General features: G+C 42.8%; 1 protein-coding gene and 1 long non-coding RNA gene across 3 annotated transcripts in view; one reads left to right on the top strand and one right to left on the bottom strand.

Moving 5' to 3' along the window:
* kansl1b (KAT8 regulatory NSL complex subunit 1b) overlaps window positions 1-24,578 on the top strand; it is a 269,307-nt gene that overhangs the window by 18,575 nt on the left and 226,154 nt on the right. The window contains exons 1-2 of one of the 2 annotated variants that reach the window (XM_041217529.1): window positions 1,092-1,222; window positions 2,938-3,056. The gene's annotated coding sequence lies outside the window, so the exon portion shown is untranslated. Of the gene's footprint in view, window positions 1-1,091; window positions 1,223-2,937; window positions 3,057-24,578 lie in introns of those variants that run through there. The other variant, XM_041217527.1, reaches the window with a different exon arrangement.
* Window positions 14,835-24,578, bottom strand: part of LOC121294030 — a 53,462-nt gene continuing 43,718 nt past the window's right edge. The window contains exon 3 of the long non-coding RNA XR_005946681.1: window positions 14,835-14,948. This is a non-coding gene — a long non-coding RNA (uncharacterized LOC121294030). The remainder of the gene's footprint in view (window positions 14,949-24,578) is intronic.

Here is a 24,578-nt window from a genome sequence, read left to right on the forward strand (position 1 = left end):
TCTACCCTTAATTAGCACATTCCTTAGATAATATCACCACCGTCAACACCTCTTTGTCCTTTTGTCTGTGACATCTTTTGGTTATCTCCACCTATCACTGGCCCTCTATCCAGCTCTACTTGTCCCACCCCCCGTTAAACCAGCTCTACTTGTCCCACCCCCCCTTAAACCAGCTTATATTTCACCTCTCTTCTATTTTTACTTAGTTCTGTTGAAGGGTCAATCGGACTCAAAACGTTAACTGTGTTCCTCTCTGCAGATGCTGCCAGACCTGCTGAGTTTTTCCAGGTATTTTTGTTTTTGTTTTGACTTGGAACCATATCGTTGTTCCTTCACTATCACTGGTCAAAATCCTGGAACTCCCTCCTTAACAGCACTGTGGGTGCGCCTACATCACATGGACTGGAGTGGTTCAGGAAGGCAGCTGACCACCACCTTCTCAAGGGCAATTAGGGATGGGCAATAAATGCTGGCCTTGCCAGCAAAGCCTACATCCGTGAAAGAATACAAAAAATGGGAGGGAATCTAGCCAGTGTATAATGGAACCGAAGACTGATAGGAAAATCTGTATTTGAACAATGGGTGATGTTTGAGATATTTCGGATACAGGCTGGGTACATTCAACAAGAGGGAAAGAGGGATGAACCAAGCCAGGACTCCTTGGATGACGAGAGAGATAGGAAATATGATGAAGCAAAAAAAAGAGGATGATGCATGCATGTCAGGTGAATTCTTCAAGCGAGAACAAGGCCAAATGTAAGTTGAGGGGGGAAGTATAGGGGCAAATAAGACTGAGAGTGAGAGTAGATTGATAGTTATCATAAAAGGGAACCCAAGAATTTTCTACTGGCATGTAAATGGTAAGTGGGCAGTAAGAGGGAGCCTGTTAGGGACAAAGAGAGTGATGTATGCCTAGATGCACAGGGAAAGATGAGAATACTTATGAATATTTTGTTTTGAAGAGGATGCTGACAAACTATCATTCGAAGGAGGGATAGTTGAGGTAATTCATAGGGTGAAAATTGATAGGCAGGATGTACTGGAAAAGCTGGCTCCACTTAGTGGATAAGTTGCCTGGTCTGGATGGCTTGCTTCCCAGGTTGCTTAAAGAATTGGGTGCGGAGATAGCCAAAGGGCTTGTCGTAATCCTCCAATGTTCCCAAGAATCAAGAAGAGCCAGAGGATTGGCATGTACAAATGTGACACCCTTGTTCAAGAAAAGGTGAAGGACATTCCTGTTAACCAAAGACCGGTCAGTTTAACATCAGTGATGGGTGAGGTTTTAGAAACAATAATCAGGGGTAAAAAACCAACAGGCACTTGGAGAGGTTTGAGTTAATTAAGAACAGCCAACGCAGATTTGTAAAAAGCAGATCATGCTTGACTAAGCTGAATAAATTTTTTGATGAAGTAACAGAGAAGGTTGATGAAGGGAATGCGTGGATGATGTCTGTATTGATTTTAAGAAAGCCTTTGACGAAGTACCACCTAAAAGGCTGGTTTACAAAATTGAGGCTCGTGGAGGAGGAGGGATCATGTCAGCTTGGATAAAAAAAAAGGCTTAAGGACAGAAAAACAGCGAGTTATGGTAAATGGTTGTTTTTCAGACTGGAGGATGGCAGACAGTTGTGTTCCCCAAGGTTTAGTGCTAGGATCACTTTTTTGCCATATATAAAAGACTTGGATATTGGAATACAGAAAATTTCAAAATTTGCTGATGATACCAAACTTGGAGCTGTGGCTAATGATGAGGATGATACCAATTGATTACAACAGGACACAGTCTAGCAGAATGGGCAGACAAGAGGCAAATGGAATTTAATTCTGAGAAGTGTGAGATGATGCATTTTTGCAGAATTGATAGGGAGAGCCAATATAGACTTGACGGCACAGTAATGAAGTGTGTCCAGGGACAGTGACTTGTGGGTGCATGTGCACAGATCCTTTTATGTGTAGCATGACATATTTAGAGAATAATTAGCAAAGCATATGGGGTCTTGGGCTCCATAATAGGGGTGTTGGGTACCAAAGCAGGGAAGTTAAGCTGCACCTTTATAAAGCTTAGGTTAGGGCACAACTAAGATCATTGTGTCTAATTCTGGTCACTATACTTTTAGGAAGGATTTGAGGGCCCTTGAGAGGGTGCAGAGGAGATTTACCAGAATGGTTCCAGGATGAGGGATTTCAGTTACAAAGTTAGGTTGGAGAAGCTGGGGTTGTTCTCCTTGGAACAAAGGAGATTGAGGGGAGATTTGATAGAGGGGGACAAGATTATGACAGGTTTAGATAAGGTAGATGGTACAAGGACTTGGAGACACAGATTTAAGATTTTGGGGCATGAGATGTGGGGAGAATATGAGGAAGAACTTTTCTATACAGTGTGTGACAATGACCTGGGACTCACAGGTCCACAAGTAGAGACAATCGATGTTTTCAAAAGGGAATTGGATGGGCACTGAAGGGAAATAAACTTGCAGGGTTATGGGGATAGAACAGCGGGGTGGCACTGACTGGATTGCTTTACAGAGAGCCGGCAGACTCGATGGACTAAATGGCTATGCTATAATAACTGATTCTATGATTCCAGGGTCATGGGATTTTTTTTCCATGTGAGAGTTTACCGGGGCCTCTGTTTAACATCTCATCTGAAAGATAGCACCTCCAACAGTGCTGCATCCTTGGAGTACTGTACTGTTATCCTAGATATTTTGCTCAAGTTTCTAGAGTGAGGTTTGAATTTGGGTAAGGAACTGCATGCTGTCCATGAAATGTTGCCCAGCAGCATTGGCACCGTTGGGGCAGAGGAACAGAGAAACAATGAAATTGTTGAGCTGGAGGCCAGAGGAGAAATCGACACCTGGGGCTAATGATTGTGACTCTCATGCATCTGTTTTAAGAATGGCACTGATCTTTACAAAATGCTCTCCTTTCTCATAGACACTGGAGGGAAACAAGGAAGAGGGAAGTGCTCTGTCGGTCATGTGCAGTGGAAAATCTCTGCTGTGACTGAGCAGTTGATGAGCTGCAAGAATGGATGGTTTTCTCAAGTAATGAAGGTAAGAGGACAGTGTGGGAGCTATGATGGTCCCATTGGCTGAGGCTTTTCTTGGGGCTGTTCTCCATGTGGTAATGTAGATAAAGTGATATGAAAATTGTATGTTAAACTCTCAAGATGAGGGTTCATGTATTAAACATAAAATGTGTAGTTAGCTGTTGCAGAGAGTGTGAAACAGATGATAAACATTTCTGAAATAAATCCTCACTCTGACTGATATAAATCAGTTAGTGAAGCACAGTTCACCCCCTCACACAGATTACGGAGTAAGTGCTCCAGCTGCTATAGTGCTGAGCCCAGCAGACCCAGAGCTCTCCCTGTCTGTGCAGAATCAGATGATCTCAGCAACCACTGTAGAACTCCAGTTGGCCTCAGTGCCCTGGAAGTCTATTTAAAGGCTGAAAATCATTCTCAAAAAATGTCGGCCTTTACAAAGAGTGAACAGTGGAGCTGGGGGTTGTGGGGCTTGGGTATGAGGAGAGTTTGTGGAAAACAAGGCCAAATGGAACTATGAAATGGAGTGTCTGAGTGAGTGGTGGAGCAGAACTGATACATGTTATGCAGCTCTGTACAGGGGGGTAAGAAGGGTTGTCCTGTTGGGTTCTTGAAGACTGGTGGAATCTTTGGGTTTGTGGAGATTTATGATCCAAATGTTTTAAGGGTACATGGAGAATGCCATGTCTGGCCCACTGAGGAAATCCATTCAAGGACTGATGAAATGTCAACTAGGCAGCTTTGGTTGAATCAGACATGCTGGCTGCAAGTAGGGCCATCTCACAACTCCAGAAATATAGAATGAAAACAGAAAATGCTGGAAAAACTCTGCAGGTCTGGCAGCATCTGTGGTTTCGAGTCCAATATGACTCTTCAGAAATATAGGGTTCTCTCAAAGCCAAGAAGCCCCCATAAAGGGCCAGTATTTAGGCATCATACTGCTCACACTTGGGGAAGTCCCAGCATGAGCTTCAGCAGATGACATGCATCATTCATAGAGCATAGAAATTTGTAGCAAGGACGGAGGTCTTTTGATCAATCGTCAGCTATCCAACCTCATCCACTTTTGAGCTTTTGGTCCATAGCCTTGAGGTTATGGTACTTCAAGTGCATTTCAAGTGCCGCACCCCTAGCCAGGCTATTCCAGTACAGCTACAACACTGGCATCTACCCGGCTATGTGGAAAGTTGCCCAGATATGTCCTGTACACAAAAAGCAGGACAAATCCAACCCGGCCAATTACCGCCCCATCAGTCTACTCTCCATCATCAGGAAAGTGATGGAAGGGGTCATCAACAGTGCTATCAAACAGCACTTGCTTAGCAATAACCTGCTTACTGACACCTAGTTTGGGTTCTGCCAGGGCCAGTCAGCTCCTGACCTCATTACAGCCTTGGTTCAAACATGGACAAAAGAGCTGAACAATAAGGCCGCATTTGACTGAGTGTGGCATCAAGGAACCCTAGCAAAACTGGAGTCAATGGGAATCAGGGGAAAACTCTCCGCTGGTTGGAATCATACCCAGCACAAAAGAAAATGGTTGTGGTTGTTGGAGGTCAGTCATCTCAGCTCCAGGAAATCACTGCAGGAGTTCCTCAGGGTAGTGTCCTCATCGCAACCATTTTGAGCTGCTTCATTAATGTCCTTCCTTCCTTCCATCATAAGGTCAGAAGTTGGGATGTTCACTGATGATCGCACAATGTTCAGCACCATTCACGACTCCTCAGATACTGAAGCAGTCCATGTCCAAATGCAGCAAGACCTGGCTTGGGCTGATAAGTGGCAAGTAACATTTATGCCACACAAGTGCCAGTGACCATCTCCAACAAGAGAGAATCTAACCATCGCCCCTTGATGATCAATGGTATTACCATCACTGAATCCCCCACTGTCAACATCCAGTGGGTTACTATTGACCAGAAACGGAACTGGGCTAGTCATATAAATACTGTGGCTACAAGAGCCGGTTAGAGGCTAGGTATGTAGACATTCAATTCTCCTGGAACTAGTCCAAAGCTCCTGAAGATTTACTTCTCTTCCTTTCTCGGTCTGGTAACCTTTAAACCCAGACTTGTCTTTCTCAGTGCGGGCTTTTCCTGGTGATTCACTCTCTCGTGCAAGTTAGGCGAATCTTCCAGGTTTGTTTCAGAAATTTGATCCTTTCAATCCGAGCGTGAGCTCCCAGCTGCACTACTGCACGATGAGCCATAAAGACATTCAACCTCGAGCTGTTTCCTCACTCCTGGATCTTGGCAGACTGCCTGTGTCTGAGTTTTCAGAGATATCTTAGAAACCCTTCCCCTCTTAAAGCCCATCTCTATGGCAATGTGAATCATATGGGCCTTATATCCAGTTAGAAATGCTGATTAGCAATCCTTGAGACCCCAACTCTCTTTTTATCTTGTAAGTAAATGGACAGTTCAAAGCACAACTGTTTACAACCAAACATTCTCAACACCTTCCTGGGACTTGGGAGACCAGTAGTCTAACCACTATAACCGCAGGTGCTCCTGTCATTGTCTCCAGGTATGAACATACTGCACCTTCTTTGTAACAAAATAACCTTGGCCTCCCTTTAATCTTCAACAGCCATGTCACCCAGGCCTGTTGTTAGGATGATTTCAGAACAGGTCATATGACCCCTTTCATTTTACCCTAATTTAAAGGGTAAGTCCCAAAACACAGCGGTCTTTTAAACCTCACCTTCCTCTCCTCACCACCCAAAGAAATAATAAATTATCGCTGAAAAGTCATCAAAAGAATACTTGCAGGTGTAAATTGTAGACAGAAAAGAAATTCTCTGTCGCAACGCTTTTGGGCCTCTAGATTCAATATTTCCTGTGGTTCTTGTTTAAAACCAAATCTTACATTGTTATCAGGGTGTTTCTAATTCAGTCTTTGGATCATCCTGTTCAGATTTTACCTCTTGATCTCAGTTTTCTTTCAGAGCTGTAGGTTCTTTATTGTCTGAATTTGGAAAAAAATGATTTGGCTAGCCAAACATCTGGATAGTCTTCCTCCTGCCTAATACATTTACGATTTGATTATGGTTCTCCTTCACTGCTTTAAGAATATTGTTAATGTCATATTGATTATCAGGCCAAAAATCCCGGTACTCTTTTTCACCAATTTCCGGATTGATTTAAATTCCTTTCCCCAGTTGTCATGAATTTTGCTCAACTCTTTTACAAGAGCAACAGCTTCTGAAGTTTTAACTTATCCTCCAAAACTTGAATATGTCTTAATTATTCCACTGGATCATCCTTAGCTACAACAAACATGTTTTAAAGCACTGCCTTTGTTTCTTTCTCAGCCTGGAATAGAATAGAATCAGAGAATAGTTACAGCACTGAGATGCTTACTTTATTTTGTTTTGACATCTGTGACTTTGGATCTGCAGGAAGATTCACCGCAAACAGATTCAGTTTGTTTGCCATTGCTTGTAACTCTTCGTTGTTGGTCTGAAGTTTCAAGGTCTCTTTAATCTCAGAAGTCTGAACTTTTCTCGTTGGCACATCCTTATTTGAACCAGTACATTCTACAGCAGGATTGCAAATAGTCCCTGATTCCTTTCGTGTGCTGTCAATTTCAGTGGACTTGCCATCTCAGCCATCTCCAGATCTTCCACAAGATAATATCAACATTATTCATTGGTAACTTCATCTTCACTCCAACAATAGCCGACCCATTTGTCTAAAGTACAGTTTAATTCACTCTTAAAAATAATGGAACAGGTAAACAATTTCCAGCAGTACCATGAATTAGTACACTTTTATTTACCCAACTCGCTGAAGAGAAATTCACGTCTTTTGCTAAGATCAGGGATTAAGTCAACACTGTATCTTGAAGAATAACTATCTTTTTGGCCCCTTAATCTGACAAAGCTGGAGTTACCTCACCTTCAACTATAAAACTCCCATGATCTTTTATGTTCTGATTTGCACCTGCAGTAGATACATTAGATGATATTGTTTTGTCACAAGCTTCACCCACTGAACAGCATTTTCTGGAGAAACATGAGACGCTCCTATCAATGCCACTAACCTAGCCTTCAATTTCTAACAATCTGCTTTCACATGCCCTGTTTTATGACTTAAATAACATATTGGTCTCCATCGTTCTACTCATCCTCCACACTGTCTTTTTTACTGCTCTGAGAATCTATCTATCTTTTCAGTTCTGCCATCCTTCTCTCATGGTAATTAGTGTTCTGTTCACTATCACTTCTCTTACCTCGCCAGCTTCTCTGTGGGGTTGCAAACAAAGGTTTGCTGCATCTATATGTTTGTGGGATAATTTGTAACTAACAGCCGTCTCACTTATTTCAGAATTTTGCAATTTTCTAGATGGGATCCGATTCATAAAAGAATATTGTTTTTAAGTTCTTCCACCAACAGCTTTCTAGTCATATACCAGCGATCAAACAATCTTTTTTTTATTCCAGCAAATTCCACAAAAGTCTGATTCTGTCTCTTCCTCACATTTCAAAACTTTTGTTTGGAGGCTTCTAGAACTAACTCACACACATTGAGCAGAGCAGTCTTAACCTTATGAGGTGGTGGTGAGGGAGCATTTTAGTGATAGTGACCAGAACATGGTACAATTTAAGCTTGTTATGGACAAAGAAATAGACAAGTTGGAAAAAAAAATGTTTTGGATTGGGGGAGAGTGGATTTTAGTAAAATAAGGCAGGATCTGGCCAAGGTCGACTGGGAACAGTTACTTGTGGGGAAATTTACAGAAGAGCCATGGGGGGCATTCACAAAGGAAATGGGGAGGGTACAGGCTCAACGTGTTCCCTCTAGGGTGATAGGAAGGAGTAACAAGTCCAGAGAACCATGGATGACCAGAGATATTCAGGTTACGATGAGAAGGAAAAGAGAGGCTTTCAGCAGATACAAGGGGAGCAAATCAGCGGAAGCATTAGTGGAGTACAGAAAGTGCAGGGTGGAGCTTAAGAAAGCAACTAGGAGAGCAAAGAGGGGATAGGAGAAAGCTCTGGCTGGTAAAAGTAGGGAAAATCCCAAGATATTCTATAAGTATATGAATGGGAAGAGGATAACCAAGGAAAGAGTAGAGCCCATTACAGACCAAGGGGAAAATCTATGGGTGGAGCCAGAAGACCGTTAGCGCGTTGAACAAATAGTTCACATCCGTCTTCACCCAAGAGAATGAGGATGAAGGTATGGAACTCGGGGAGAGAGACTGCAAGGTTCTTGAGCAAATTGATGTAGGGAGTGACAAGGTATTGGAGGTGTTGGCAGGCTTAAAAGTGGACACATGTCCAGGTCCGGATGGTTTGTGTCCCAGACTGCTGAGGAAGAGATCGCAGGGGCTCTGACCCAAATTTTTAATTCCTCTCTGGCCACGGGGGAGGTGCCAGAGGACTGGAGAACAGCTAATGTGGTTCCGCTATTTAAGAAGGGTTGTAGAGATAAGCTAGGGAACTACAGGCCAGTGAGTCTCACGTCAGTGGTAGGGAAACTATTGGAGAAAATTGTGAAGGAGAGAATCTCTCTCCACTTGGAGAGGCAAGGTTTGATCAGGGATAGTCAGCATGGCTTTGTCAGAGGGAGGTCATGCCTAACAAATTTGATTGAATTTTTTGAGGAGGTGACCAGGCGTGTAGGTGAGGGTAGTGCAGTTGATGTAGTTTTTATGTATATCAGCAAAGCCTTTGACATGGTCCCAAATGGGAGACTTATAAAGAAGGCAAATGCACATGGGATACAGGGTAATTTGATAAGGTGGATTCAAAATTGGCTTAATTGTAGGTTGCTTTAGTGACTGCAAGCCAGTGTCCAGTGGCGTACCACAGGGATCTGTGCTGGGTCCCCTATTATTTGTCATTTATATAAACAACATAGATGACTGGAGGGTAGGATTAGTAAGTTTGTGGATGACACAAAGATTGGCCATGTGGTTAACAGTGAGGTTAAGTGTCTTGGACTACAAGGTATAGATGGGATGGTCAAATGGGCAGATAAGTGGCAGATGGAATTTAACCCTGAAAAGTATGAGGTGAAACACTTTGGAAGGAGTAATTTGACAAGGAAGTATTCAATGAACAGCATGACACTAGGAAGTTCTGAGGAACAAAGGGACCTTGGCATGTGTGTCCATAAATCTCTGAAGGTGGAGGGGCATGCTAGTGGGGTGGTGAAAAAGGTGTATGGGACACTTGCCTTTATCAATCGAGGCATACAAAAGTAGGGAGGTCATATTGGAGTTGTATAGAACCTTGGTGAGGCCACAGCTGGAGTACTGTGTGCAGTTCTGGTCGCCACATGATAGGGAGGAGTGATTGCACTGGAAGTGGTGCAGAGGAGACTCACCAGGTTGTTGCCTGGGATGAAACATTTAAGTTATGAAGGGAGTTTAGAAAGACTTGGGTTGTTTTCGTTGGAGCAGAGAAGACTGAGGTGTGACCTGATCGAGGTGTACAAGATTATGAGGGGGCACGGACAGGGTGAATAGGGAGCAGCTGTTTCCCTTAGTTGAAGGGTCAGTCACGAGGGGGCATAAGTTCAAGGTCGGGCAGGAGGTTTAGGGGGATGTGAAGAAAAACTTTTTTACCCAGAGGGTGGTGACGGTCTGGAATACGCTGCCTGGGAGGGTGGTGGAGGCGGGTTGCCTCACATCCTTTAAAAAGTACCTGGATGAGCATTTGGCACGTCATAACATTCAAGGCTATGGGCCAAGTGCTGGTAAATGGGATTAGGTAGGTAGGTCAGGTGTTTCTCACATGTCAGTGCTGACTCGATGGGCCAAAGGGCCTCTTCTGCACTGTGTGATTCTGTGGTAATCTGTAGACTGTTCACCTGAAAGAGTTGAATAAATCTCCAATGTTTTCTCTACCAAAACACTTTGTAATAGAATTGTCCAAATTTGTCTTGCCTATTGTAACTTTCTTGCAATTTTCTCAGATGTGTCAAAATACATTTCAACCCCTTCCTCACTGAATTTAGACACCAGATGAATGTTCCTTGCCAAATCAAAACTAGGGGTTAAGTCTGACCCATTGTCAAGCCTGCCTGCTACTTCCTGTGCGTGTATTCTTAGCCTTTCCCTTTCCAGTTCAAAGTTCTTGGCTTTCTTCTCTCTTTGCACCTCTCTTTCTGTCTTTCTCTTTTTCTTCCCTTTGGAGTTCTAATTCCAGATTTTGCATTTTCCTTTCTCTTTCGTTTTCTTTTACCGCTCTTTCAGTTGCAAGTTTCTTCTTTACTTTTTCCAATTCAAGCTGCTTCATTTACAGCTGAATTCTGGCCAACTCAATCTGCATTTTTTCTGGGTTGCTCTTTTCTTCCTCAAAATTCAAATTTTGAGCTCCTACTTCAAGTATTTCTGCTTTCTCATCACCTATTTTTAAATCTTCAAACTTTTTTTCCACCGCTATTAAATTAGCCTTTGTTAACTGTTGCAAGGCAGTCACAGACAAGTCCTCTCCGCTGAGGACATTGCTATTTTAACTTTTCAATGAATGTTGCACTAGTCAATGTGAAATCTGGTTTGCTTAAACTTTGAGAAAACCCAATCTCCTTGTATCAGCCCGTAGATTCAAAATTAAGAGCCCCCAATTTGTTATGATCCCTGTAGAGACTGATAACTTAAAAAAAAATTGAGGACCTAGTTGATAGCTGAAAGGATGACACAAGATTTCACGTTTTAAGACAGACTAAAACAACCTAACTAAAAGCACCATTGACTGAACGCTATTTTTGTCGTCAACTTATACTTTCAACAACAGTTCAGAACTTTCTCTTTTTACTTCTAAAGCAACTGGAAAAACTCAATTTACAGGTATACGTTACAATGCCCTTTAAGTAGACATTCAATTCTCCCGGAACCAGTCCAAAGTGATTCTTAACTCCCAAAGGTTTACTTCCATTGCTTTCCTTTCCCAGCCTGGTAACTTTTAACCCCTTAACGGTCTTTCACAGTAAGTTTTTTCTGGCAGTTCTTCCTCTAGTGCAAGCTAGGTGAATCTTCCAGGTTTGCTTCAAATCCTCACGAATTTGATCTACACAGGGACTGCAGCGGTTCAAGAAGGTAGCTGACTACCACCTTCTCAAGGGTAACTAGGGATGGACAATAAATGCTGGCCCTGCCTGCAAAGCCTGCATCCCATGAGTGAATAACAAAAAAAAAATCCCACTGTGACCTCCCACCAGCATTCTTGTGCAATGAATCATAGAGATACTTGACCTCTAGCTGCTCCCGCCCTCCCGGATCCCAGCAGATTGCCTGTATCTGAGAGTTTTCAAGGATATCGCAGAAACCATCCTCCTCTTGAAGCTCATCTCCGTGGCAACGTGAATCACATGGGCCTTGTATCCAGGAGGAAATGCTGAATACCTATACTTGAGATTATAACTTTCTTTCATCTTGAACGTAAATGGATATTTTAAAGCTCAGCTGTTTACAACCTGACATTCTCAACATCTTCCTGGGATTTTGCAGCCTCGCAGTCTAATCACTGTAAACAGTGATGCTGCTGCCATTTTCCCCAGATGTGAACACCCTACACCTTCCTTCAAGCAAAATAACCCAGGCCTCCCATTAATCTTTTAACAGCCACGCCACCCAGGTCTCTTGTTAGGCAAACTTCAGAACAGGTCACATGACCCCTTTAATTTAGCCTAAATTAAAGAGCCAGCCCCAAATCATAACAACCCTCATCATTGTAACATTATCTAGACCGCTCATAATTTTATACACTTCAATTAGATTTCCCTCAGCCTCCTCTGTTCCAAGGAAGATAACCCTAACCTAAACAATCTTTCCTCATAACTTAAAATTCTCCACTCCAGTCAGCACACCTGTATATCTCCTTTGTACCATGTCTGGCGCAACCAGATCTTTCCCACGATCTTTCCCAGAATGGCATGCAGTACTCCAGCTGTAGCCTTAATAGTGTTTTGTGCAGTTCCGGCATAACTTCCCATCTCTTCTATTCTACGCCTTAGCTAATAAAAGTCAGTATCCTCTATGCTTTCTTGACCATCTTATCTACCTGTGCAGCCTCGGGGATTCTTGAATATGCATCCCCAAGGTCCCTTTGTTCTACTACCCTTCACAATATCTTGCCATTCATTGTGTACTCCCTCGCCTTGTTTATCTTCCCAAAATTCATTACCTTACTCTTCTCTAGATTGATAATTTGCCACTGTTTCACCCACCTGACGAATCCATTTATATCATCCTGTATACAGTTATTTATGGCATAGAAGGAGGCTATTCAGCCCGTTCAGCCCATGCTGCCCCTCTGGAGCGATCGAGTCCTGCTCATCCTTCTTAATCTTTATCAATCACATGGCCAATTTTTGTTTCGTTGACAAACTTCTAAATCATACCCCTGATAGTCAAGTCCAAATCATTTTTATATACTACAAAAAGCAAGGGACTTTCAGAACCCCACTTGAAACAGCCTTCCAGTCACAAAAACACCCATCGATGATGGCCCTTTGCTTCCTGCCTCTGAGCCAATTTTGGATCCAACTTAGCACTTTGCCTTGGGTTCCATGGGCTTGTACTTTGTCGCCATGTGGCATCATCACAAAAGCCTTGCCAAAACCCATGTAGACCACAGTAAGACCTCACTTAAAGTTGTAGCTGCGTTCATGAAAATTGTGACTTTAAGTGAAATGAGTGAGCGAATCACATTTTCCCATTAAATTTAATGTGAAAGCTGCAGATTGGTTCTGTAGGACCTTCTTCACCAGAAAAAAAGCATGAATACATTCCTCCTGTAAGTTGAAATACATTCTATTGCTAAATTCCAGTATTGATAAATGAAATAATTTAAAAAGTAAATTTAAAAATATAAATTAAATATGGTAACTGAGTACTTGCAGCACGTCCTGCTCACTGCCAATCCTGCTCTCCACCAATCATGCTTCCCAAACTACCCACTCGTGACACATCCCACTCTCTGACCCTCCAAGTCGCTGCGGACCCTTGATCCTCTGACTTGTGGCCACTACTACTCCCTGACTTGTCCCCTTGCCAATCCTTCCTCTCATCAAATTTCCCACTCCCCAACTCTGCTGCTCACCACTTCCCTCTTCTTGAACCCTCGCTGCGAGCAAGGCTTCTGGAGAAGAGAGGCGAAAGACAGGTAGAACAGCTGCCCCTCCTGCCACTCAATTCTCATCTCCAGGGGCCTTGCTCACAGCGAGGCTTCAGGAGAAAGAAGCGGCAAGTGGGAGCATTTGGAAAAAACATTGATTATAACAGCCCCAGCTCAGGATTTCTGCAGCATTGGGACTGGCACTTCCATAAAACCTTTATTATGATAATTATACCATCACAATAATGCATTACAGATGATGAAACCAAATATACCCTCTCTTTTCAAGCCCTCTTGGCTTTGTGAACAATAGTATTTTGTTTTTGTCGTACTGATATAAATGCTGCTTTACTGTGATCTACAATATGGTGCTGCAAGAACCACCAAGGGAAAAACAGTAAAGAAAAGAGGAAATGTGGGGAGACCAAAAGATACCTCAGAAGCAGTTAGCACATCATGTAGGGAGCACAATGATTTTAATCCTCTCTCTGCCTCTCACTCCTAGAGTTGGGATTTAATAACCTCATGGCATATTTTAAAAGATATGCTACCGAGTGTAATCTGTTCCATATCTAATTTTCTCAAAACACAAACCCTAATCTAAAGTAAAAACAGAAAATGCTGGAAATATTCAGCAGGTCAGGCAGCATCGGTAGAGAGAAAGAGTTAATGTTTCAGGTCGATAACTTTCATCAGAACTGAGGAAAGATAGAAAACCTTCACTTTGTATTACATTCATAATCCTCCTCCTAAGAATCTGAACCTGAAAAGAGGATGCTTTTCAACTCTTAATTTCTAGAAGTGCATATTGAAAATGTTAAATCGAGATTGTTTGTAGAAACTTTCAGTTAAGCATATCTTGGGACTCACTGCAGGTAGCAGCATTTATATTTGGGCATTTCAATCCCTTGTCCACCAGCAGAAATTGTGGATCAGGTATTTGCTGGATCCACAAATCTGCAAATCTCTGGTACTTTTGTCAATTATCTTAAATCTGTGTCCACTGGCACCAATCCTTCTGTCACTAGAAACATTTTCTCCTAACTTCCCTAATCATGATTTTGAATACCTCTGTTAAATAGTCTTTAACTTTCTCTGCTCTAAGGAGAGCAACCCCAGCTTTTCTCATCTCACCACTGAACTGAAGTTCCATATTTCTGATAGCATTATAAATGTGGCTATAGGAAGTTATAATGTGAAGAGTAAACGGGGCATACACACAGATGCAAGATTTTTAAATAGATTATAGATATATAACCATTCTCTTCAGTGTATTACTCTGTCAATGCAGACCTGAAGGTCCCAGGTTAAAATCCTGAACTGCCAAGAGCCATGACTCCAGCCTTCAAGGATCAACACCTTCAGTCAGGGATGAGAAAAATGTGGAAATAAAACCATCCAAGAGCTGACTTGATTTTTTATATGGAATCCTAAAACCTTGGTGTCAGACAAGTTGAAGTTATGAAATTACTTGTATAGACTTGTAAAACCAAAAAGCAAATCAAAACTGCAGAAATTAATAAGGAATCTTGACTATACACTTACCGTGTACTGTTTTCACTGCTGCTCCATGTGTGCTTACCCCTTTGACATGACTACTTCACTCCCCAAGAAAAGCTCACCTCCGATCATGGGTCAGCTCCAACTTACTGGAAGTTTTTCCGTTGGCCTTGAAGTACCTCCTTTGAAACTGTCCGGGATCCGCATTTTATTTTCACAGTTCCTGGCGCCAATCGGCCGGGTGCACACTTGGCTCACGCTCCATTTGCTGATGCTGTAGCCGTGGGCCAGATTGGAAGCTCCGCAGGCCTTAGTTTGCCCAGGTCTGACCTAAAACGACAAGGGCAGCAGATAGATGGGAACACCACCACCTGCAAGTTCCCCCTCCAAAACACACACCATCCTGACTAGGAACTAAATCGCCGTTGCTTCACTTTCATTCCCTCCCTTACAGCCCTGTGGTGTGCCAACAGCACCAACTGCAGCGGTTCAAGGAGGCAGCTCTCCGCCACCTTCTCTGGAGCAATTTGGGATGGGCAATAAACGCTGGCCTAGCCAGTGATGCCCACATCCCATAAATGAATTTAAAAAATCAAGAACCTACTGTGCAAGGACAATAGGCGACATTCCCTTGAAAGCATGTGCTTCAGTCTTAAACAAACCTGTCATTCTTCTAAACTTTAGAAAATGTAGGTCCATTCTACTTGATAGGATAGCCCTCTCATCCCAGCAATCAGTCCAGTGAATCTTAGTTGCGCACTCTAAGGCAAGTGTGAAGAGGCAAGAACTATGCATAGGATCCCAGATGTGGTCTCATCAAAGCTCCATATATTTGCAGCAAGACTTTCTTATGCTTAGACTGCAACCATGTTGCAATAAAAGCCTTCACACTACTTGCCTTCCTAATTGTTTAATGTACTGCTTGTTAATGTTCTATATTTCATGTTGAAGGACATTCAAATCCCTGTGAAAACAAACAATTACTCGTTTCTTTCAGCATTTTAGAAGAAAATTCTACTTTTTCATTCTTCTTAGCAAAGTGGATAATTTCACACCTCCCCATGTTATGCTCCATCTGTCACCACCTTGCCCAATGACCTAACCAGAGTGTAAGCCTTTGGAGCCTCTTTAAGTCCTCCTGACATTACTTTCCTGTCTAGGTTTGTATTACCAGCGAACTTGGATATATTACACTCTGTCCCCTCATTGTAGTCATTAATACAGATTGTGAATGGCTCAGGCCCAAGCACTGATCCCCTTGTGACACTCCACCTGCCAATCGAAAGGCGGCCTATTGTTTCCTACTTTCTGGCTAATGGACAGAAAACAAATTTCGATTCCTGCCAATCCCATGTATCGTGATTGTGTGTATTAACCTCTTTTGTGGCACTTTATCAAATGTCTTCTGAAGATTCAATTATATAACGTTCACTGACTCCCCCTTATGTAGCTTGCCAGGTTACAACCTCAAAAAAACTAACAGATTTGTCAAACACTTGGTAAAACTGCATAGACTCTGCTTTTATTCCTGTTAATTTTTTAGAACCTTTTCTTTACTAATGTTAATTACTTGAAGTTCTTCAGTCATTGAACCCTTGGGCCCCCACTGTTTCTAGTGTGAGCTTTGAGTAGGCCTTCACAGTAGATGAAACAATGTTTATTTAAAGCTTTTGCCATTTCCCATTCCTCATGATAATTTCTTCTGTCTTTTTCTATAAGGGGACAAAGTTTTCTTTCACTAATCTCTTCCTTATATACTTGTGAAACCTCTTCTATTTTTATATTTCTTGCTAGTTTACTCTCTGATTCCAGTTTCTCCCTCTTTATTGATGCCTTTGCCACCCTTTGCTGTTTTTTTAATAACTCTCCTAATCATTGTGCTTGCTACTCTTATCGGCAACATTGTTAGTCTCGTAATTTAACACTCTCTTTCCCGTCTCTGGCTAGCCATGGTTGTTTGTATTTGTTGAGAGTTATTATTTTCTCAATATTTGTCATTGCTTTTCTACCATCATATATTTTAACAAAAACAGAATTACCTGGAAAAACTCAGCAGGTCTGGCAGCATCGGCGGAGAAGAAAAGAGTTGACGTTTTGAGTCTTCATGATCCTTCAGCAGAACTGGGTGAATCCAAGGAGAGGGGTGAAATATAAGCTGGTTTAAGGTGGGGTAGGGCGGGGGAGAGAAGTGGAGGGGGGTGGTGTGGTTGTAGGGACAAGCAAGCAGTGATAGGAGCAGATAATCAAAAGGTGTCACAGACAAAAGAACAAAGAGGTGTTGAAGTTGGTGATATTATCTAAACGAATGTGCTAATTAAGAATGGATGGTAGGACACTCAAGGTACAGCTCTAGTGGGGGTGGGGGGAGCATAAAAGATTTAAAAATAATGGAAATAGGTGGGAAAAGAAAAATCTATATAAATTATTGGAAAAAACAAAAGGAAGGGGGAAGAAACAGAAAGGGGGTGAGGATGGAGGAGGGAGTTCAAGATCTAAAGTTGTTGAATTCAATATTCAGTCTGGAAGGCTGTAAAGTGCCTAGTCAGAAGATGAGGTGCTGTTCCTCCAGTTTGCGTTAGGCTTCACCGGAACAATACCCAAAACCACACCACCCCCCTCCACTTCTCTCCCCCACCCCCTCCTCCACCTTAAACCAGCTTATATTTCACCCCTCTCCTTGGATTCACCTAGTTCTGTTGATGGGTCATGAGGACTCGAAACGTCAACTCTTTTCTTCTCCGCTGATGCTGCCAGACCTGCTGAGTTTTTCCAGGTAATTCTGTTTTTGTTTTGGATTTCCAGCATCCACAGTTTTTTGTTTTTATCATATATTTTAATCTGATTCCCCAATCTATCTCAGCCAACTCTCCTTAATTAGTTTTATTTAAATTTAAGATCATGATTTTGGACTTCACCACATTACACAAAACCTTTGTGTGAAATTCATCATATTATGATCGCTTTTACTATTGCTAATTAACTAGATTGCTAATTAACCTTGTCTCACTACACAATACTCGAATCTCTAAACTAACCTGTTTCCTGGCTGGTGTCTCAACATATGGTCTCGAATGTATTCCATGAACTTGTCTTCCAACTAATTTTGCCAATTTGCTTTGTCCGGTCTATATGAAGACTAAACTGTCCGTGGATGATTGAATTCCCTTTTTTTTGGGCTCCTCTGATTTCCTGATTCATTTTCTGTCCAATTCTATGATTACTGTCAGGGGCCTACAAACTGCTCCTGTCACTGTTCTCGCCCCCTTGTTATTTCTTGCCTCCACACAGACCGATCCAACATCCTCATTTTCTGCACCGAGATCCTTTCTCACTATTATCTTTATCTCATCCTTTATAATCAGTGTTTCCCACCTCCCCCCCCAACACACTTTTTCCATTTTGCCTATCTTTTCTAAAAATTAAGTACTCCAAAATACTTAATTCCCATCTTTGATCACCCTGTACCCACCTCAGTAAAGGCTACAAGGTTAAACTCTTTGTGCCATTAATTAATATATCTTGTCATGAATGCTTTGTGCTTCTAGATATAAATTCTGGAGGGTGATGTGATGAGGAAGAGGTGTGCCCTGAGGGTGGTGGTTGGTGAGAGTGGAGTGTGGCAGGGAAGCATTATGACAGGAGGGCAGTGTGAGGGGGGTGGTGTGACAGGAGGACCCTTTGATGGGAGAGCGGGAGGGCAGTGTGTTGGAGACAGTAGGCCAGGAAGGAAAGTGGGTGGACTGAGTGGCTTGGCAGCAGGAGGACAGTGTGGTGGGAGGATTGGGGACATGTGAGAGGGCAGGGAGAGGTGGGGGACAGATGGGAGGGTAGTTGGGGTGAGGGGGAAGGTGAGAGAGCGGGGGGGAGGTGAGAAGGCAGTGGGGGGTAGCTGAGAGGGGAGGTGGGGGGTAGCTGAGAGGGGAGGTGGGGGGTAGCTGAGAGGGGAGGTGGGGGGTAGCTGAGAGGGGAGGTGGGGGGTAGCTGAGAGGGCAGTGGGTGGGGGATAGCTGAGAGGGGAGGTGGGGGGTAGCTGAGAGGGGAGGTGGGGGGGCAGTGGAGTTGGGGGTGGGAGGGCAGTGCAGCGAATTATCTTGGCACCATTCATTGAATTAAATCCCAGCCAAACTCTGACCTTGTTTGTGATGTTTATGGGTGCAGACCTGGTTCTTACCACCTGATGTCACTGTTAACAAGCGCTATGGACTGCACTATTGTGCTTCTGTATGTTTAGTTGTGTCAGCATTTTAAAGGCTGTGTTGTCCTGTTTCTGACCAAGCAGCCACACTTGTGGTTTTAGATGTTGACAGGAGTAGAATCCTTCAAGACGCTTCCAATCACTGGCAGGGCCTCTGCTGCCTTTGAGGACCTTGGTCATCCTTTCTGATCACTTAGTGTAGTACGCCTGGAGTTCCAGGACAGCCCCTCGTCTCACAGTCCCTCACCCCCACAGTCTCAGGTGCTGAAATGGTAGATGAAATCGATGGTCCATCTAGCAGCTAGTTTTGTGCTGCTTTCCACTGTTCTCATTGTACTTTTAAAATTATTTATTTCCAACAAATGCATCGATTGCACAGCATACAATTGAAATTATTTCAATGTGTCTTATTGAATGAGAGAGTGTGTATGGAAATGTACCTGAGAGCAGGTTCAGGACTGGTTCAGCCTGTGTTGAAGATGATCAATGATTCCGACTGGTGTGCTCTCCCTCCCATCCTGCTCACAGGAGCAGTAATTTGAGCAATGACAAACATTTGTGTGACATTAAAACTTGGTCAGCCGTTTCCTCGTTAATAAAGGCAATGTCTATCCCAGCGTTGGTCCATTCTGTGTCTCTATTCAGTGAGCTGGTACGGCAGTGAGCACCTGCATTCCTGGGCCACCCAGCCATATCTCCTAGAAACAGAGAATAGGGTTGGACTCACAAGTTCAACCCCCACCACCACCCCCCCCCACCCCACCACCACCACCCCGCTTCCACAAATGGAGAAAGTAGCAATCAGTGGGTTACTGGAGAAAGCTGGCAATTGTGGCGTTATACTCCAGTGTAGAGAGTTTTCCTCCTCCAAGGCTTCTGATCTGAATTAAATCACCTGCAATTAAATGGGCACTGCCTGTTGAGGTACAGCTGAGTGAACATTAGCTTACTGGAATACTCTTCTTTTGACATTGTCCACCCTCTAGTAACCTGCCCTGTTGTTAAATTTATTAATATACAAGAGTAGAGGGACTTTGGTGTATCTGTGCATAAATCATTGAAGGTGACAGCACAGGTTGGGAGAGTGGTTAACAAAGCTGACAGCATCCTTGACTTTATTAATAGGGGCATAGAGTACAAGAGCAAGGAGGTTATGTTGAACTTGTATAGGACACTAGTTCAGCCTCATTGGAGTATTGCATCTGATTCTGAGCACCACACTTTAGGAAGGATGAGGGTGCAGAAAAGATTCAGGAGAATTATTCCAGGGATGAGGAACTTCAGCTGTGAATACAGATTGGAGAAGTTAGGACTGTTTTCCTTGGAGAAGAAAAGATTAAGAGTCGATATAGATAGTTATTCAAGGAAGTGTCCCAGTAGATAGGAAAAAGCTAATGTGACACCTTTATTCAAGAATGGAAGGAGACAAGGTAGGAAACTACAGATCAATTAGTCTAACATTTGTCATAGGGAAATTTCTAGAATGCGTTATCAAAGAGGATATATAACAGGATACTTAGAAAATCATAATTTGATCAGGCAGAGGCAACATGGATTTGTGAAAGGGAAATCGTGTTTAACTAATTATTAGAGTTTTTTATGAGGAATTAACAAGCAAGGTGGATAAAGGGGAACCTGTGGATATGATGTACTTGGATTTCCAGAAGGCATTTGTTGAGGCGCCACAGCAAAGTTAAGATTACACAAGATAAGATTACAAGGTGTAGGGGTAACATATTAGCATGGATAAAGGCTTGGTTAGCTAACAACAAGGGAGTCGGGATAAATGGGTCTTTTCGGGTTGGCAAGCTGTAACTGGTGGAGTGCTACAGGAATCAGTGCTGGGGCCTCAATTATTTACAATCTACATCAACTATGGGACCAGATGTATGGCAGCTAATTTTATCAATGGCAACAAGTTAGGTAGGAAAGTAAATATTCAAAAGAGGAGGTAGAAAGTCTGCAAAGGGATACGGATAGGTTAAGCGAGTGGGGAAAAAAACTGGCAGATGGAGTATAATGTGGGAAAATATGAACTTGTCACCTTTGTCAGGAAGAATAGAAAAGCAGCTTATTATTTAAATGGAGAGAGATTACAGAGATAAAAACAAAAAACTGCGGATGCTGGAAATCCAAAACAAAAACAATTACCTGGAAAAACTCAGCAGGTCTGGCAGCATCGACTGAGAAGAAAAGAGTTGACGGAACTCTGAGGTACAGAGAGATTGGGTGTCCTGGTACAGGAATCATAATAAGTTAGTATGCAGATACAGCAAATGTTAGCAAGGTGAATAGAATGTTGTTTATTGCAAGGGGGATGGAATATAAAAGTCGGGATGGTTTGCTACAGTTGTACAGGGCATTGGTGAGACCACATCCAGAGTACTGTGTGCAGTTTTGGTCTCCTTATTTAAGAAATGATATAAATGCATTAGAAGCAGTTCAGAGAAGGCTCACTCACCTGATTCCTGGGATGTGTTGGGCGGGTTACCTTATGACGACAGGTTGAACAGATTGGGCCATTGGGGTTTAGAAGAATGAAAAGTGACCTTACTGAAAAATATAAGATCCTGAGGGGATTTGATGGGATGGATACCGGGAAGATGTTTCCACTTGTGGGAGAGACGAGAACCAGGAGACAGTTTAAGAATAAGAGCTCTAATATTTAACCACAGAACCTTAGAAAAGTTACGGTACAGAAAGAGGCCATTCAGCCCATTGTGTCTGCACCGATAAAAAAGGGAATAGAAAGAAGCTAGCCGCTCATTTTTCAGCACCTGGTCCATGGCCTTGCAGGTTACAGCACTTCAGGTGCAGATCCAGGTACCTTTTGAATGGATTGAGCATTTCAGCCACAACCACCAATTTAGGCAGTGAATTCCAGATGTTCACCATCCTCTGGGTGAAATTGTTTTTCCTCATGCCCCCTCTAATCCATCTACCAATCACCTTAAACCTTTGCCCCCTGGTAATTGACCTCTCAGCTAAGGGAAAAGAATCTTTCCTGTCTATCCTATCTAGGTCCCTCATAATTTTGTACACCTCAATTAGTCACCTCTCAGCTTTCTCTGTTCCAAGGGAAACAATACTAGCCACCCAATTTTTCTTCATAGCTCCAAATTTAAAGCCCAGGCAACATTCTTGTAAATCTGGAAAAACTCAGCAGGTCTGGCAGCATCGGCGGAGAAGAAAAGAGTTGACGTTTCGAGTCCTCATGACCCTTCGACAGTTCTGTCGAAGGGTCATGAGGTCTCGAAACGTCAACTCTTTTCTTCTCCGCCGATGCTGCCAGACCTGCTGAGTTTTTCCAGGTAATTCTGTTTTTGTTTTGGATTTCCAGCATCTGCAGTTTTTTTGTTTTTATTCTTGTAAATCTCCTCTATTGTCTCTCCAGAGCAATTATGTCCTTCTTGCAATGTGGTGACCAGAACTATACACAAAATTCCAGCTGTGGCCTAACCAGCATTTTATACAGTTAGGACAGAGATGAGAAAATCTTTCTCTGAGGATCATTAATCTGTGGAATTCTCTTCCCAGAAAGTAGTGGAAGCTGAGTCATTGCATATTTTCAAGTCAGAGTTAGACAGATTTTTGAGAGACAATGGAGCCTAGGGTTATGGGGAGGGGGGTGCAGATGGCACAATGGAGTTCAGACCACAACCAGGTCAGCAATGATTTTGTTGAATGGCAGACTGGGCTCGAGGGGTTGAATGTCCTGCTCCTGCTGCTACATCCTGTGTTCCTATTCAAAATCATGAAGGGTCTGGACAGAGTTGATGGGGAGAAATTGATCACGTTTGTGAAAAGATTGGGAATGAGGGGACACAGGTTTAAAGTAATATATAAAAGAAGCAAAAGTGACTTGAGGAAATGTCTTTTCACGTAATGAGTGGTTAAGGTCTGGAATGCACTACCTGAGAATGTGGAAGAGGCTGGTTCAATCAAGGCTTTCAAGAGGGAATTAGACAGTTACTACAAAGGATGAATGTGCAGGGTTACGGGGAGAAGGTAAGAGAATGGCACTAAGTGAATTGCTCATTTGGAGAGCCTTTGCAGACACGATGGGCTGAATGGCCTTTTGCTTTGTAACAATTCTGGGATTATGTGATGCTGTGATAATCAGTGTCATTACAGCAAATTCCTGTTGAATTTGAGTCTGACTGCTATGCAGCAGCTCTCTGAACATCAGACATTTTGGTCTTGTCATGTGAGTTATTTATGGGGATTCAAGCTGAGTGTCAGTTCGCCTGCCTTGGTTGAGAGGAAATGACTCACAGACTCTGCTCCTTATCAGTGTTTCCAGGAACAGAGTCACACACACCATTTGTAAATTGCCTTTGACTCAGACCTGTTATCTTGTGTTGTAAAGCGACCTCTGTTTTGTTTTATGAGCTGCCTGACTTCCACATTGTGTTCTATTGACAATAAACAGAAACTGCAGATCCCCTGTTGTTGGACAATCAGTGCAAACCCAGTCAGAACATACATCGTTCTGCTTTCCCTATTGTATGTGATGGTTATTCATTTCCTTATTTATTACTCGATCAATTTTAAGCTGTTGGCTTGAGAAAATGTGGCAGGTTTATTGAGATATTCCTCCACTTGCGTATTCTCCACTTCTATCACGCCACGACTGTTGGCCTTATCTTCAGCTGCCTAGGCCCTGAAGTTCTGAAATGCGTTCCTTAAACCTCTCTCTGTGTTTTGATATCTCTTGTCTCTCTTAAGGCAGTCCTCATAGAAGCATACATACAAACATACGAATTAGAAGCAGGAGTGGGCCATTCTGCTCCTTGAACCTGCTCCGCCATTCAGTGAGATTATGGTTGATCTGATTGTGGCCTCAACACTACTTTCCTGCCTGCCCCTAATATCTTTTGATTCCCTTGTTAGTCAACAATCTATCTACTTTGATTCAAAAGATATTCAGTGACCCTGCCTCACCCACTCTCTGGGGAACAGAGTTTCACAGGCTCACTTAGATATTTTTAAGGCAGAGGTAAATAGATTATTGTTGGGCAAGGGAATTGGGGGTAGATGGGAATGAGGAAGTCGAAACACAATCAGATCAGCCATGATCTTGTTGAATGTCAGAGCAGGCTCGAGGGGCCAAATGGCCTACTTCTGCTCCGATTTCATATGTTTGTATGTTCGTAACTCCTCATCTGTCTTAAATGAGAGATCAGTTATTTTGAAACTTTGTTCCCTAGTTTTGGTCTCTTTCACAAGGGGAAGCATCCTTTCAGCATCCACTCTGTCAAGTCCCCTAGAATCTTATATGTTTCAATAAAATCACCTCTCATTGTTCTAAACTCCAATGGACACAGGCCCAGTCTTTCCTCGTAGAATGACCCCCTCATCTTAGGAATCAGCCGAGTTAACGTTCTTTGAATTGCTTTTAGCACATTTATACCCTTTCTTAAGTAAGGAGACCAAAACTGTGCACAGTACTCCAGATGTGATCTCACCAACACCCAGTACAACTGTAGCAAAACATCCCTCCTTCTTTCATTCCATTTGCCTTCCTAATCACTTGCTGTACTTGCATACTAACTTTTTGTGATTCATGTACCAGGACACCCAGTGCCCTCAGTCCCTGAGTTCTGCAGTCTCTCTCCATTTAAATAATAAGTTGCTTTTCTATCCTTCCTGCCAAAGTGGACAAGTTCACATTTTCCCACATTATACTCCATCTGCCAAATTTTGCCCAATCACTTAACCTATCTATGTCCTTTTGCAGACTCCTGTCCTCTTCGCAAATTACT

The sequence above is a fragment of the Carcharodon carcharias genome, chromosome 23 (genome assembly GCF_017639515.1).
Source record: "Carcharodon carcharias isolate sCarCar2 chromosome 23, sCarCar2.pri, whole genome shotgun sequence".
In the NCBI taxonomy this organism is placed as follows: Eukaryota; Metazoa; Chordata; class Chondrichthyes; order Lamniformes; family Lamnidae; genus Carcharodon; species Carcharodon carcharias.